The sequence below is a fragment of the Rhyacophila brunnea genome, unplaced genomic scaffold (genome assembly GCF_057557595.1).
Source record: "Rhyacophila brunnea isolate RB1 unplaced genomic scaffold, BYU_Rbru_1.0 scaffold_16, whole genome shotgun sequence".
In the NCBI taxonomy this organism is placed as follows: Eukaryota; Metazoa; Arthropoda; class Insecta; order Trichoptera; family Rhyacophilidae; genus Rhyacophila; species Rhyacophila brunnea.
In genome coordinates this window covers 7,345,157-7,358,383 of record NW_028232816.1, presented here as the reverse complement: position 1 = coordinate 7,358,383, position 13,227 = coordinate 7,345,157, and the positions used below count along the sequence as shown (strand labels likewise).

General features: G+C 34.1%; 1 protein-coding gene across 1 annotated transcript in view; it reads left to right on the top strand.

Annotated features, from left to right (window-relative positions):
- Positions 1 to 13,227, top strand: part of LOC147074283 (uncharacterized) — a 144,295-nt gene that overhangs the window by 38,098 nt on the left and 92,970 nt on the right. The gene's annotated exons all lie outside the window — the stretch shown is intronic.

Sequence of the window (13,227 nt, the reverse complement as noted above, 5' to 3'; positions counted from 1 at the left end):
ATATTTGTATTGCTTTGTTATGAGAGGCGCTGTAATAATAATTATTTTGTGCTGCTTGAGCCGCTTATTACATAGGTGAAGGGTAATGCGCGGGTGGGAGGGGGCCTACTCAGTAGTGAGCGCGTCGAGCGCTTTCTTGGTGGGCTTTATGCCTTATACTTATAATTGGAGCTCCGGGGCTGGGCCCCCTATCTCCTTCATCTTATGTGTGGTATTGGCTATTGTAGGCTTGGACAGGGTACGTGCTTATGTAATTACATACAAAAACACGTATAGGTTTATATACTCGCATATACAAACAATACATTTTCTTCATCCTGGCCGTGATGTAACCCAGATGCAGGTCACATCACTGGTCAGGTGGTTTCCAATGAAGATCTCTGCAGTAACATTGATAGCCCGATTGTCCCCCCCGAGCAGTATTTTATCTTTTATACTTATATCCCTGAGATGAAGTGAAATATGTGTATTTATATTATTTAATACTAGGGAGCAAGGTTCCCTCCGCCCGCACTTGCGTCAGGCGGCGGGGTGCCCTTCATCTTTAATTATCCTCGGGGGAGGGTCGGGTATCAATGTCTCTCCTTGTTGCACTGAAAAATAACAGATTAGTTGCTCGGATGATAGGAAGTCTGTGGTATGTATCTTCTTCGATGCTATTTATCCTTTATAAGTTCCCCACACAGCGGAGTTTTTGGATCGTTATAAATTTAATGATTAAATTTTAATCAACCAAGTTTCACCAGACAGTTCGTAAATAAATAAGCGCGGATATACTCTATCTTCACAGATTGGTCATGCTTTCAGCCAGCAGTAAATGAATCCAGGGTGATGATGATAATGACATGTTTACCCCAGACCCAAATTTGGATCTTCCAGTTTTATATACCTAGAATAATCATACGTTGGCATAAGGATTATACTCTTTATAGTTAAATTGAATCTTATAATATTAATATATAATAAAATACTATTGACGTGTGTATCTGTTATAATAATATTCTTCTTTCGATTATTAGTATTAAATAGATTTAATAAACCATTTCTTTTATTCAACGAATAAGACGCAAGATTTGAGAATGTAACATTCTATATATTGAATATACATAATTTGAAAACATTTCATGCATATACACATTAGAAAAAATCATTTTTTAGGAGAAAAAAACGACCCCCGACGGGACTTGAACGTGTATCTGCTGGATTCGCGCCATTATACTTTTCCAATTAAGCTACGGGTATCTTATTAAATTTAATGGTGGAAAACCCACCACTGACCGGTATCTACCTAATTAAAAGTGATATGATTCCGCGGCCGTTTTAAAATTATGTTTAGCAAATCCGTTTTTATGCTTTTAAATAGTACCTAGTCAAATAATAAATTTAACATTTTACAACTCGATGATGATTTCAATTGTTTTATTTTCTGTTGATGCTCTAAATAGAAATAAAATACTGAGTTCAAACCAATCTCTCAGATTCTTGACCCATGGCATTCTTCCAGGATCTCGCTTATCACAGAAGAGACTATTAATAAATTAAATTTGAATTGATCTTATTAATCACATCAGTAGATTCTAAATATATATCTCAATATTAATGCTATCGACCGAAGGTACTTCATGGAATTTAAATTAAAATTTTAATGGATTTAGATTTCCTAATAGCTCATTGCTACATTATCCCATATAAAACTATTTAGTAGCATGTAAGAATATTTGTTTAGCTAATATAACTAATACATATAACTTTTTATTAACTTTTAATTTCATTAAATTCCTACTACCTATTGACGATTTTATACCTCTTGTAGTATTTATTGATTATTGTTTAATGATCTATTATTAGGGTCTTGACGAAGTGTACACCTATTGATTGTATTATTAGTGATAGGATTTTTTTACAAACACTTTAACTAGCAAGTATTCATAATTTGTTGGTTATATTTTTATTGTGATCCTTGACTTAATAGGTAGGTGATAAAGTTTTTACCTCTTTTATTGTATTTTTTTTTTGTAAGTTGTAAGTTGGAATTAATTGTATTCATTGTCAGTGTGTATTTACCTTTTGGTGAGTGCACATAGTGCCTGAAAGCGCCGAAAGGCGAATCCCGAGTCTCAAAAATCGACTCAAATGGAATAGTACAAAACTTAAATCCATTAGAATATAATATGTCGTTATTATTTTAAAATTTGTTTGTTTGTAAAATTATTATACCTACACAATATTGTCTAGAATTTCATACCATACCTAGTCAATAACAAGGATGGTGTTCCCTTAATTCACTAATTCCAGATCGTGAATCTCAGTCCAGATATTATATTATATGTTTGTTTAGGATACATAATAAAATAATTTACAACTAACGGTATTTGACAAATTAAATAATATCTGTAATGCAACATTACCAGTTAGTATTTTCGCGTATTTTTCTCTCGTTACGTTTTTGTGAAAGTTTTTTAAATTTTCATTTGCGCTGATTTTAGTTTTCCGTTTTAAGGTTTTTGCGGATGTACATTACTAAATAATTACCTAATTGAATAAGTACAATGCTTGTTCGGACATGGAAATAAATATTTGTTATACAATACGTTATTATTATGGAATGTAGTTTTTAGCTAGCTTGGAAAAATACATTTATTACAAATCTAAATACCGAGTCTGTAATAATGTGATAGGTAGCTCGCTGCCAATATTTAAATAATAAATCTAATCACACCCACGGTGGCTGCGCGGCTTAAGGCTATACCTCAGTTGAGGCATGGTCGCGGGTGCAAATGACGCATGCCGACCGAAATATAATTTGTCATACAAATCCAACATGCGTCCATTTAATGTTATGTTTATTGTTCTATTAGTAACAATAATAATATATTCATTGACATGTTTTATTTTTCAAGTAAATGGGTAACGTTTTTAGTCATCTTTACACGACTTAAGAATTAATACCCCCGTCGCCATCACGAAACAAATTGACTCCTCGACGTTCGCTCTCAGACAGCCAACGAGTCCAAAATTTCGTCGCGCCTATACTTGAAAATTATTTGCCGTTTCACTGAAATATCGCTTTAAGCTATTATAACGCCGTGGGTCCCAGGTTCGAACCTGGGTCTGGCAAGTACACAAATTGTTTTTCAATTTGTGTCTATAGGTTGAGCAAGTGGCTGACATCCATTTCTCGTAAAAAAAAAAACAAATATCTGTTAATACAAACCTCTACTCTGTGGAGGCCCATATGATCCTATTAGAATCGGACATGGTCGAAAGAAAATCTAATTGTATCTGTTATTACAGTATAATGTCAATGGTACGTACCGTGTATAATGCGCGAAGTCCATGCGAGACAGTAGGTTGCACGCGTAAGTAGGGTTGCCAACTTTTTCTGTGACAATTCCGGGACAAATAGCTTAAAACTGAACATCAGCATCATTATCAGTCAGTCAATACCTAGTTTTCTTAGGAAATTTGTATGTATGAAAAAATTTAAATAAGTAGGTAGGGGAAATTGGGGACAATTGAAACACTCTGAAAAACTCCTTACATATTTCAAAATTCAATAATTTTAAGTGAGATATTGATGTCATATCTATTCTAGTTTCTGTGTTTATTTTTATAGATTTTTCATGCTTTTTTAAATACTCTGCCCATAGATTGTCATCGTTTTGTTCTTTGTTCAGAGCAGGAAAAACCAATCGAAGATCTGTACATTCATTATAAAAGCCAAACGCTTTGAACAGACTCACGTATCTAAATAGTAGTGGGGGAGGGAACGTACGTTGGAAGAACGTTCAACGGATTTACACGATGTAAATTTTGGAATAGTTTTCTCTAAATTTCCGGGACATATTATCATTCATCGGGGACAGCGATTCCAATTCCGGGACGATTCCGGCCAATCCGGGGCGGTTAGCAACCCTACGCGTAAGACCCGTTTCACACGGGATACCTGTGTGGCGCCACCGGCGTGGCGAGACATAACTGAATACTCAACAAAAATACAATATTTTCTAACACTACAGAGCAAACAGAAACACCAAGGCAGACAAGGCGCGCGGATAGTTCAGTTTGCATTAACTTTGGTTAGGAGGCAACGTCATCCAGCCAGTGTTGCCATCTTTTTCTATGCTGATTATAGTAAAAAGGCGTAAAAATTATAGTATTTCTAAAAAATATATAGTACAGGAACATTTTTCGTCTTGAATCCTTTAAAATTATAGTATTTTGGTATATTTGGCGTAAAATTATAGTATTTTACATTTTTCGCAGAATTAAAATTATAGTATTGTACTATAATTATAGTACGGTTGGCATCACTGCATCCAGCCCAGAGTTCTATCATTTTTTTTTCGCCCAGAGATTATTCGCTGTTGGTTTTCGGAAAAAATGCCATCGATTTACTTTCAGAGATAACGAAAAACAAGAGTTAGCATAAACGTTTATTTTAAAAAATCATAATGCTATTTATTTAGTAATATTAATTACCAGTTCCATTGACTTCGTTAACCTTTTTTAATCTTTGATAAATAATTGGAAAATATTGTACCTCCAATAAAGTTTATTAAATTATTAGCAAGTGCAAGTACGTTAAAACTAAAATTTCGAGAGATCCTGACGTCGGCTCTGAATCAAAGTAAGTATTATAATATATGTAGAGGTACCTGCTTTGATTCAAGCCACAAAAGCCAATGGCCAAAAATTAAACGCAATTATAAGCATTTCAGTTGAATGAATAATGACTTAATTCGTAGTAATTAGGTTGGATACGAGTAGCTCAGTGATACAATATAAATCCGATAGATGGATGCAGATTCAATTACTGCCAGGCGTCGTTTTTTTAAATATATAAATGAGAATATTGTAATTTCATGTTTATCGTCTGAAGGAACAACATTTAACTGCGGCATCTGTTCGTATTTTTCATTACCAAACATCGCACGAATTCTGCCTCCGTCCTGTTGACTCTAAAGTATAAAGCCAATAAAATGATTCACAGGCTGAAGGCTGTTTTGCAGTATCATATCACCTTACCGCTCCCATGGCTTCCAGCGTCTACTTTAAATCTTTAAATCTCTAACCACCCCGCCGAGAAGTGTTTCACCGCAGTTTGATCTTTCCAATACGTATTCAGTCGAACGGCATCTGTACTAGAATAGTCAACTCGACCTAACCAGTGTCAGCATCTATCTCACTAGCACTGGCACTGGGTTACCATATTAGGAATATGTACGCAATGCAGAGTGGGGAGTCAGCAGAGTAACTATCTGGTATAAGCTTCTTCAACTTTAAATATTAATTAAACATTTAAACCATATAATGCCAACATAGATTAAATTTAATATAATATATTAAAGTACTTGTCAAACAAGTCGAAACATTCTTATTGTAATACGAGGGTGGGTCAATAATTCCTTAGAAAAAAGCATTAAAACAGTTTTTATTTTTGTATTTTTTTTTTATTTCTCAACATAATCTCCTTGGAGCTCAATACACTTGGTTAGACGTTTCTCAATTTTTTTTAAACCGTCAGAAAAATAAGTTTTCTGAAGGTCCTCAAAATAAGCATTTGTCCGATCGATGACTTCTTCATTTGAAAAAAAACGTTGTCCACTTAGCCATTTTTTTAAGTTTGGGAAAAGGAAAAAGTCACTGGGGGCTAAATCTGGCGAATACGGTGGGTGGTCGACCAATTCGAACTTCAATTCTTCAATTTTAGCCATTGATCGTAAACATGTGTGAACACGGGCATTGTCCTGATGAAAGAGGATTTTTTTCCTATTTAAATGAGGCCGTTTTTCTTCAATTTTGTTTTTTAGCTGGTCCAATAAAGATGCATAATAATCCCCTGTTATTGTTTTTCCTTTTTCCAAATAGTCAACGAAAATAATTCCACGTGCATCCCAAAATACAGTAGCCATAACCTTACCAGCTGATTTTACGGTTTTCGCCTTCTTTGGACATGGTTCGCCTTTCGCAATCCACTGCTTTGACTGTTCTTTCGTCTCGGGAGTATAGTGGTGTATCCATGTTTCATCTACAGTCACAAAGCGACGAAAAAATTCATCCGGGTTGCGTTGCATGAGCGACAACAGGGCTTTAGAGGCCACCACCCTATTGCGTTTATTGTCGACTGTGAGCAAACGCGGCACTTATCTTGCAGAAATTTTTTTCATGCCCAATTTGTCATGTAAAATAGAAATGACGCTACCTTTTGAGATCCCTGTAACCGCAATTATCTCACTCAACTTTAATCTTCGGTCACTTAACACCATATCGTGGATTTTATTGATCATTTCTGGTGTAGTCACCTCTACAGGACGTCCTGAGCGTGGTTCATCCTTTGTTGATGTACGACCACGTTTAAATTCATTTAACCAGTTATAAATAGTTGCAAGTGAAGGAGCAGATATGCCGTGAACTAAATCCAACTCATTTTTATTTCCTTTGATGTTAACCCTTTTATATTAAAATGTTTAATAACAGCTCTAAACTCAATTTTCTCCATTTTCCATTTTTCCATTTTCCACAAGCAAATTTTTTTTTAAATGTACGAGAAACACACAACAACCCGACCAATCTGATTGAAACTTCGCAGCATACTGAATCGGTAGTGCCGCTGCATGAAAACAAACCGCTTACAGTACTACTCGCGCCACCTGTCGGCTTTTCTAAGGACTTATTGACCCACCCTCGTAGTACACAATCACATTGTGGCAACTCCAAATTATATTGAAAACATAATAATATGCAACTTTGTCATTAGCTCCAACTATATACATATCTAAGATTTATTTAAAAATTGATGAAGACATACTATAAATTACTCGGGTAACTTTGTTATGTGTGGTGGGGCATGCTAGTCTCTTCATAAAGATTAACAAGATATGTGCTAATACCTTTTAGAACTCACGTGTGTGTGGAGTCCTTCATTCGGGTAGGTACTTCGATGTATTGGTGAGTTACAGACAATATTATAACGGGCACAAGTATAGAATTGATAACACAGATATTTATTTTATAATTCCGCGCAGAACTATGTTTTATTACACTAAAGCATGGGCAAGCATGGGTCTTATTAGAATTACATTTAAAGAGGTCTTAGATTAAGCACTACAATGACGTTATTTTTTTGGGCTGATTTAATTAGGTACCTTGTGGTATTCACTATGTATTAGGTTACACGGATCACTTGTTATTTCTTTCGCTCTTGCGTGGTAGGGGTTAAACGATTATTTATTAACACGGGGACACTACAAGGGATATACTGATTTGAAAAATCGAGACGGGTGAGTTTACTTTTTTCTAGCCGGCCCCCTCCGCGAAGACAAAAGGGGCGCGTAAGACGTGTCTCCTGGCTTCGCGGGCGAAATCGTACTACAGAATTCTTTTCAACATGTCTACCCCCTCGTAAGATGCGGGAAGAGGGGTAGACATTTAAACTTTTTAGAAATCTAACGGTAATATTTTGTATATGCTGAAGGGCAATAAATACCCTCGGATTCATGTAATTTCGTTTGTGACCGTCGGTCTTCGAAATTCGCCCCTCGCAAGATCGTTTGCGAGATGTTATTTATTTTATAATATTTATCGGGGATATGTTTATGTTGTTTTTTAATTTGTGATGCGGTATTAAAGGCATTTTTATACGGAAGGGTACATTTGGTGATGATACATATTATTAATATATAATTTAAATCGTAATTTTAATCGTAATTAAAAAGTAATATGGTCAATATAATTAAGTAGGTGTGTAAAATATGTCCATTCAGAGCGGAATGCAGAAACATTTATCATAACTAAAATTTCCTTTGCAGAAAACACTATGCAGAAACACTGTCCTTAGTTAAGATCATTTTTATTGAAAATAATACCATATTTAAAAATTCTCGTTAGGTAAATTAGGTAAATTATTTTATAATCGTTAAACGATGACAAAAATATGACAACTGCATTTTATAAATGCAATAACTATAAATACATATTAATATTTAATTATAATACTCTTATGTTTCCGTTATAAGTCATTATACGTGATTCCACAGGCACCACAAGATTTTTTTTTAACATGGTAACACAAGCATCAAGTGTCATTCTTCATCTGGTATTTTGTATTTCTGCGGGCTGGCGTATAAAAATAAAATAATATTCTGCAAGTACATGCCAAACGAATTAACACTATCAATATCCATATTGAGATACATTGTCAAATGAATTTGAGTGTATGGACTGTGTTATAGACATGCGAATTTATTTTGACAGCAGCTGTCAGTGGTAAATGGTAATACAGAAGGGGGCGTGTTCATAACAAAAGTAGTCTATGGTTAAGGATTCCTTAACTCTATACTCAGGATTGTCTATAGTTAAGTCATCCTTTTCGGCGACTTATCCTTAGGAACGAAATCTTAGATTGTGCATTCCGCTCTATGATGATAATTTGCTTATACCTACCACGTGTTTATCATAGATTATTCTCTGGGAATTTTCTATCTCCGATTTAGTGACATTCCCTGTCTACATTCCCTCGCAACAATATATTAGCATCGTCTACCTAATCTTCAAGGATCGCTTGGAAAGACTGGAAAGAGAGTGAATGTAGGTACTTGAAGAGTATCATTAGGTATCCACTAATGATAGTTATCAAGTAATATTACCTACAATTATTTATTCATTTATCGCAAATTGATAAAAGCTTATCTGCTTGAATTAAATTAAATAATACCAGTGTTACTAAATGTGTCACGTTTTATTTCCAAAGTTGTATCAGTCCACTTCTATGCATTTTGAATGACTCGTCGGTATAATGATTTGGACATTGCATTTCTGCATTCTTTTTTATTTAATTTTAGACAGCCACCAAAATATATAAGTATTTCAAAATAATATTTTATTATCCTGGTCAGATACATTTTTAAATTATTAATATATATAAAAAAAAATACTGTCTCTATAAATTTAACAACGAAAAAATCTGGTCCATAATGTGCAAGAACATCTCAATCTAATTTATGACTATTTTGTTCTATATCAAAGAATTATTTGAAAATTCCGTGGGAAAACCGGTTGGCTTAAAAATTCTGATTACAGCATATAAATTATTTGGCATGATTTTTGTTTGACTTCAATAATAATAATTATTATGTTACACAACTGTCTTTAAAAGAACTAAAATGATTGACTGTATTATTAACTCAGTTGGAAGATTATTGTGTTTTTTAATTAACATTTTTTTTAAAACTGAGGAAAAAATTCATTATACAATGTTATGCAAAAGTAAAGTATAAATTATCAATATCTTAACTTGTATTTTCCTTTACCATCCGCCATGTCTCAACACCCGTTATGCTGTGGGTACCGTGTCCTAACATTCAGAGTTTACCAAGACCAATATTATTTCCTAAGATCTTATTTGTCGCGCACTAGAGAATAGGACAGGGATGGAAAATAGGATTTGATCGGCGTGCCAACATAAGTCGATTTTTTTTAATTCGTGTTGCGTGCTATGCCTTTTTAAGTGTACACATGATAATAATTATTATAATCTAAATCATATTTATTGAATAGGTACAAACAAAAAAAACAATTGGGTACATTGGTAACTATATTATCGATTGAATATATTATAAAAAAATGATACACATACAATAAATGAAAATAAGGAAATATAAAAACATTTAATAGCGGACTAATTATTTTTGTTGGAGGTTTTTTGTTTCATGTTGTTTGCGAGACTTTTATGTCGTTCGTTGATTGCAAATTAATGCATGCTGCTGAATCTTCCTTTGTCAAGGTATTTCTAGTCTTTGAATGTACATGATTCAATATAGAACCAACATCAACTTACTGTTCAGTGTTGTCACAACATCCATCAACATGATTTCGCTTTGATTTTATATATTTCCGCTATAAACGTTTTGTATATTAAATAATTACAAGATAAAAAGAACTTTTTATATACAACGTTTTTAAATTTTCTGTTGAATCATATAAACTTGACTTAACTAGCTTAAACGATCAAAAAAAATGAACTTGATAGAAATACTGAATAATGAAATGTCATTTCATATTGATTTCCATAGTGACGCACGTATATATTATTTAATAATTTAGTTGCTAGGACCCCTAGCAACCAATAATGGTATCGAAATAACTTTTCATACAAAACAGAATTAACTGAAAATGAATTTAATTCTACTTAAAAATGGCTAAACGTATTAAAAAAATGGATTGGCATCGTGTTCTGATATATTATTCTAAAAGTTTCAAATGTCTAGCTAGTCGGGAAGTTAGTTAAAAATCGATTGCAAGATTTGTACTAGATAAACAACCACCGGACAAATAAGAATATGACCTAATAAAAACGTTGTAAATAAAAATAAAAGTAATTATTTTTTGGCGTGCCATCGAAAACTTTAACCGTGCCAAGTTGGGCACGCGTACCACGTATTTGCCATCGCTGGTATAGGACATAGGTGATTCCAATTCCGATTTATCTGTGAATATCAAGACTTAATGAGACGAATCCTTCTCGTCTATCATAAAAGGCCACAAACTTGTTGAAATATATTTTTCCCTCGTAGATATCAAGTCCCATACGGCAAAAATGGCTGACCGGTTCAATTAAGGGTCGGACTTACTTAAGAAGTTTTTTCTTTTTTTAATGGTTTTTTAATTACCACCTTTAAAATGCCCGTTAATTACATCGATCGGCCGCCTGGTCATTACGCGCCAGGTGCGTATTCAGCGTCGAAAGTATTAATCTGCAAATCGTCTAACTGCATTTGGGAAAATTGTACAGGAAGGAAATTGAAAAAACTTAATAAATTAACTATCGAGCGGAATTTAACAATTCCAAAAATACAAAGAGATTTTTTTTTCAAATAACCTACACTATGAATTCGGATTAATCTATTTTAGCTTCCCTTTTATATAAAGAAAATTTATATAAAGGTTGTTCCATTTACGATATTGACAGATAGAAGGTTCGAAGAAGGGACAATCGCTTGACAAATCTAGCATCCAGTGGTACTCAAGATGTACAAAACGTCCTAAACGTAGACCGAGAGGCCACTGGATCGATGAAATGGTTAAGTTCTGCGGAAGTACTTGGCAACGCAACGCACAGGACCGAGAGAATTCGTATCAGCTTGGTGTTGCCTTCATCGAGCAGTGGATAGATTCAGGCTGATGATGATGATGATATAATATTATGAACTTAAGTAATATTATTAATCCTCAAATTAAATTAACAAATTAAGTATTGCCTGTATTCATTGTCATTACTTAGTATGACTAGCGTCAAGTAATTACACGTGCTCTATCGAAATACGTGAGACCTGCCAATTTTGAATGCAATCACAGTTGGGTATGCCGAAATATTTGATATGACGTGTCTTATCTGGTATATATTGCTTATTCAGTACGCACTGCTAGTGCAATTCAATACTATTGTGATTGAATTAATTGACGCCAGGGCCGAGTTGCCAATTTATTTTTTGCCAGATCTAGCATTTTTAACAGGCTTGCCAAATAAACACATGGCTTATTAGTCCAGTATAGTTTATACACGTGATGGTTTACCGACGTAGGGAACCAGTGAAGTCCCGTAGGGGTAGGCAGGTTGAGTGTCGCTTGGGGGCGCCACTTATTCGAAGGGCGGCAAATAGAAAATAATCATTAGGTATATGTAGAAACACCTACCTAAACTTAGTAACAACTAAAATATTTTTCACTTAAAAATTCAGCTCACTGATTGGAAACAAAATGTATTAATAAACATAAAAGATTTAACAGGACTGCAATTTCTTTCGGGTTCGTGATGTCTAGTTTACTTCCGTTGTCCTTGGACGTCACGTCTTTGATCGCCAGCAATGACACGCGCAGATTTGCGAATTATTTCACTCGCGAGTTTTGGAAGTTACCAGGTGATTTTTTTTAAATGCATCTGAAACCGTGGCCTCGCGATGTTGTATATTAAAGCAGAGATGACATTTACTTAAATAAAATTAAATTTAGTGGTAATTATATTTTGTTAGTAATGTATGTATACAACAGATTTCTTAGATATTTCAGTCATGAAAGGATTATATAAAATAATCTATAAAAATGAGGCGGCATTTTGGCCCTGCCTAGGGGCGGCATTTTGTCTAGGGACGTCACTGTAGGGAACTGAAATTTGACATGAATGTAGGCAGCGATCTGAGTGGCGTGAGGCCTTTTATGTGGCGGTTTAGGTCCTCATTTCGATGTTTATGAGAGTTTGCATGGTTGAGCTTATAATTACATGCGCTCGAAATGGAAAAGTTTACGAACTGGAGCGCTCGACATTTTTTTGAAGATATTAACATTATTATCAAATTATGTGTATTTAAAAAAAAGTGTGTTTGATTTTTGTTATACGGCCTATCTGCTCAGATGGTCAAATTATTTTTTTAACGAGACGGGGCGATAATTTTACCGATTTCACTAACCGGAACGGTGCTCCGCTGCATTTCGAGTCCTGAATTACCCTATAGCCTTTACAATCGGTATATCAAATTAAAGATACATACATAATAAATCGAACTTCATACAATGAATAGATTACTGCTGAATTAGCAAAATAAATAGTTTTTCAAACAAAATATAATTTTCTACCGTACATAATTTAACTCATTGCTATTTTTTGTTTAATTACAATTATTGGTTGAAGACATATCAATAATTAAAATAATTGAAATACAATAAATTATATTCATAAACTTTTTTCTGTCGTGTCCGTAGAGGACAAATTTTCCAGGTCACGCCTTCCACGTCATCGATGGTGCAGGTGGATCCATCGAGACCATGGCACGTTTTCTTAGAGCCACGAGATCGTCGAAGTATCCACTTCATCATATTATCCTTGGCTCTAATTACGTTACTCCTAAATAAATGGCATAATACTTCATCTATTTAATTTAATAAAGATCAGGATCGGTTTTAACTACTTAAATGGACATTGACAACTGTTTAAAAATACACCATTTGCAAGGGCTCGAAATGGACCGGAACGCACCGGAGCGCCGTTCTGGTTCATGAAATCGGTAATATTATCGCTCCGTCTCGTCGAAAAAATAATTTGACCGTCTAGCTAGATATGTCATAATATAACAAAAAATCTAACACACTTATTTTTTTTATAAAATACACATAAAATTTGATAACTATGTTAATATTTTTAGAAAATTTTCGAGCGCTGCATTTGCAAATATC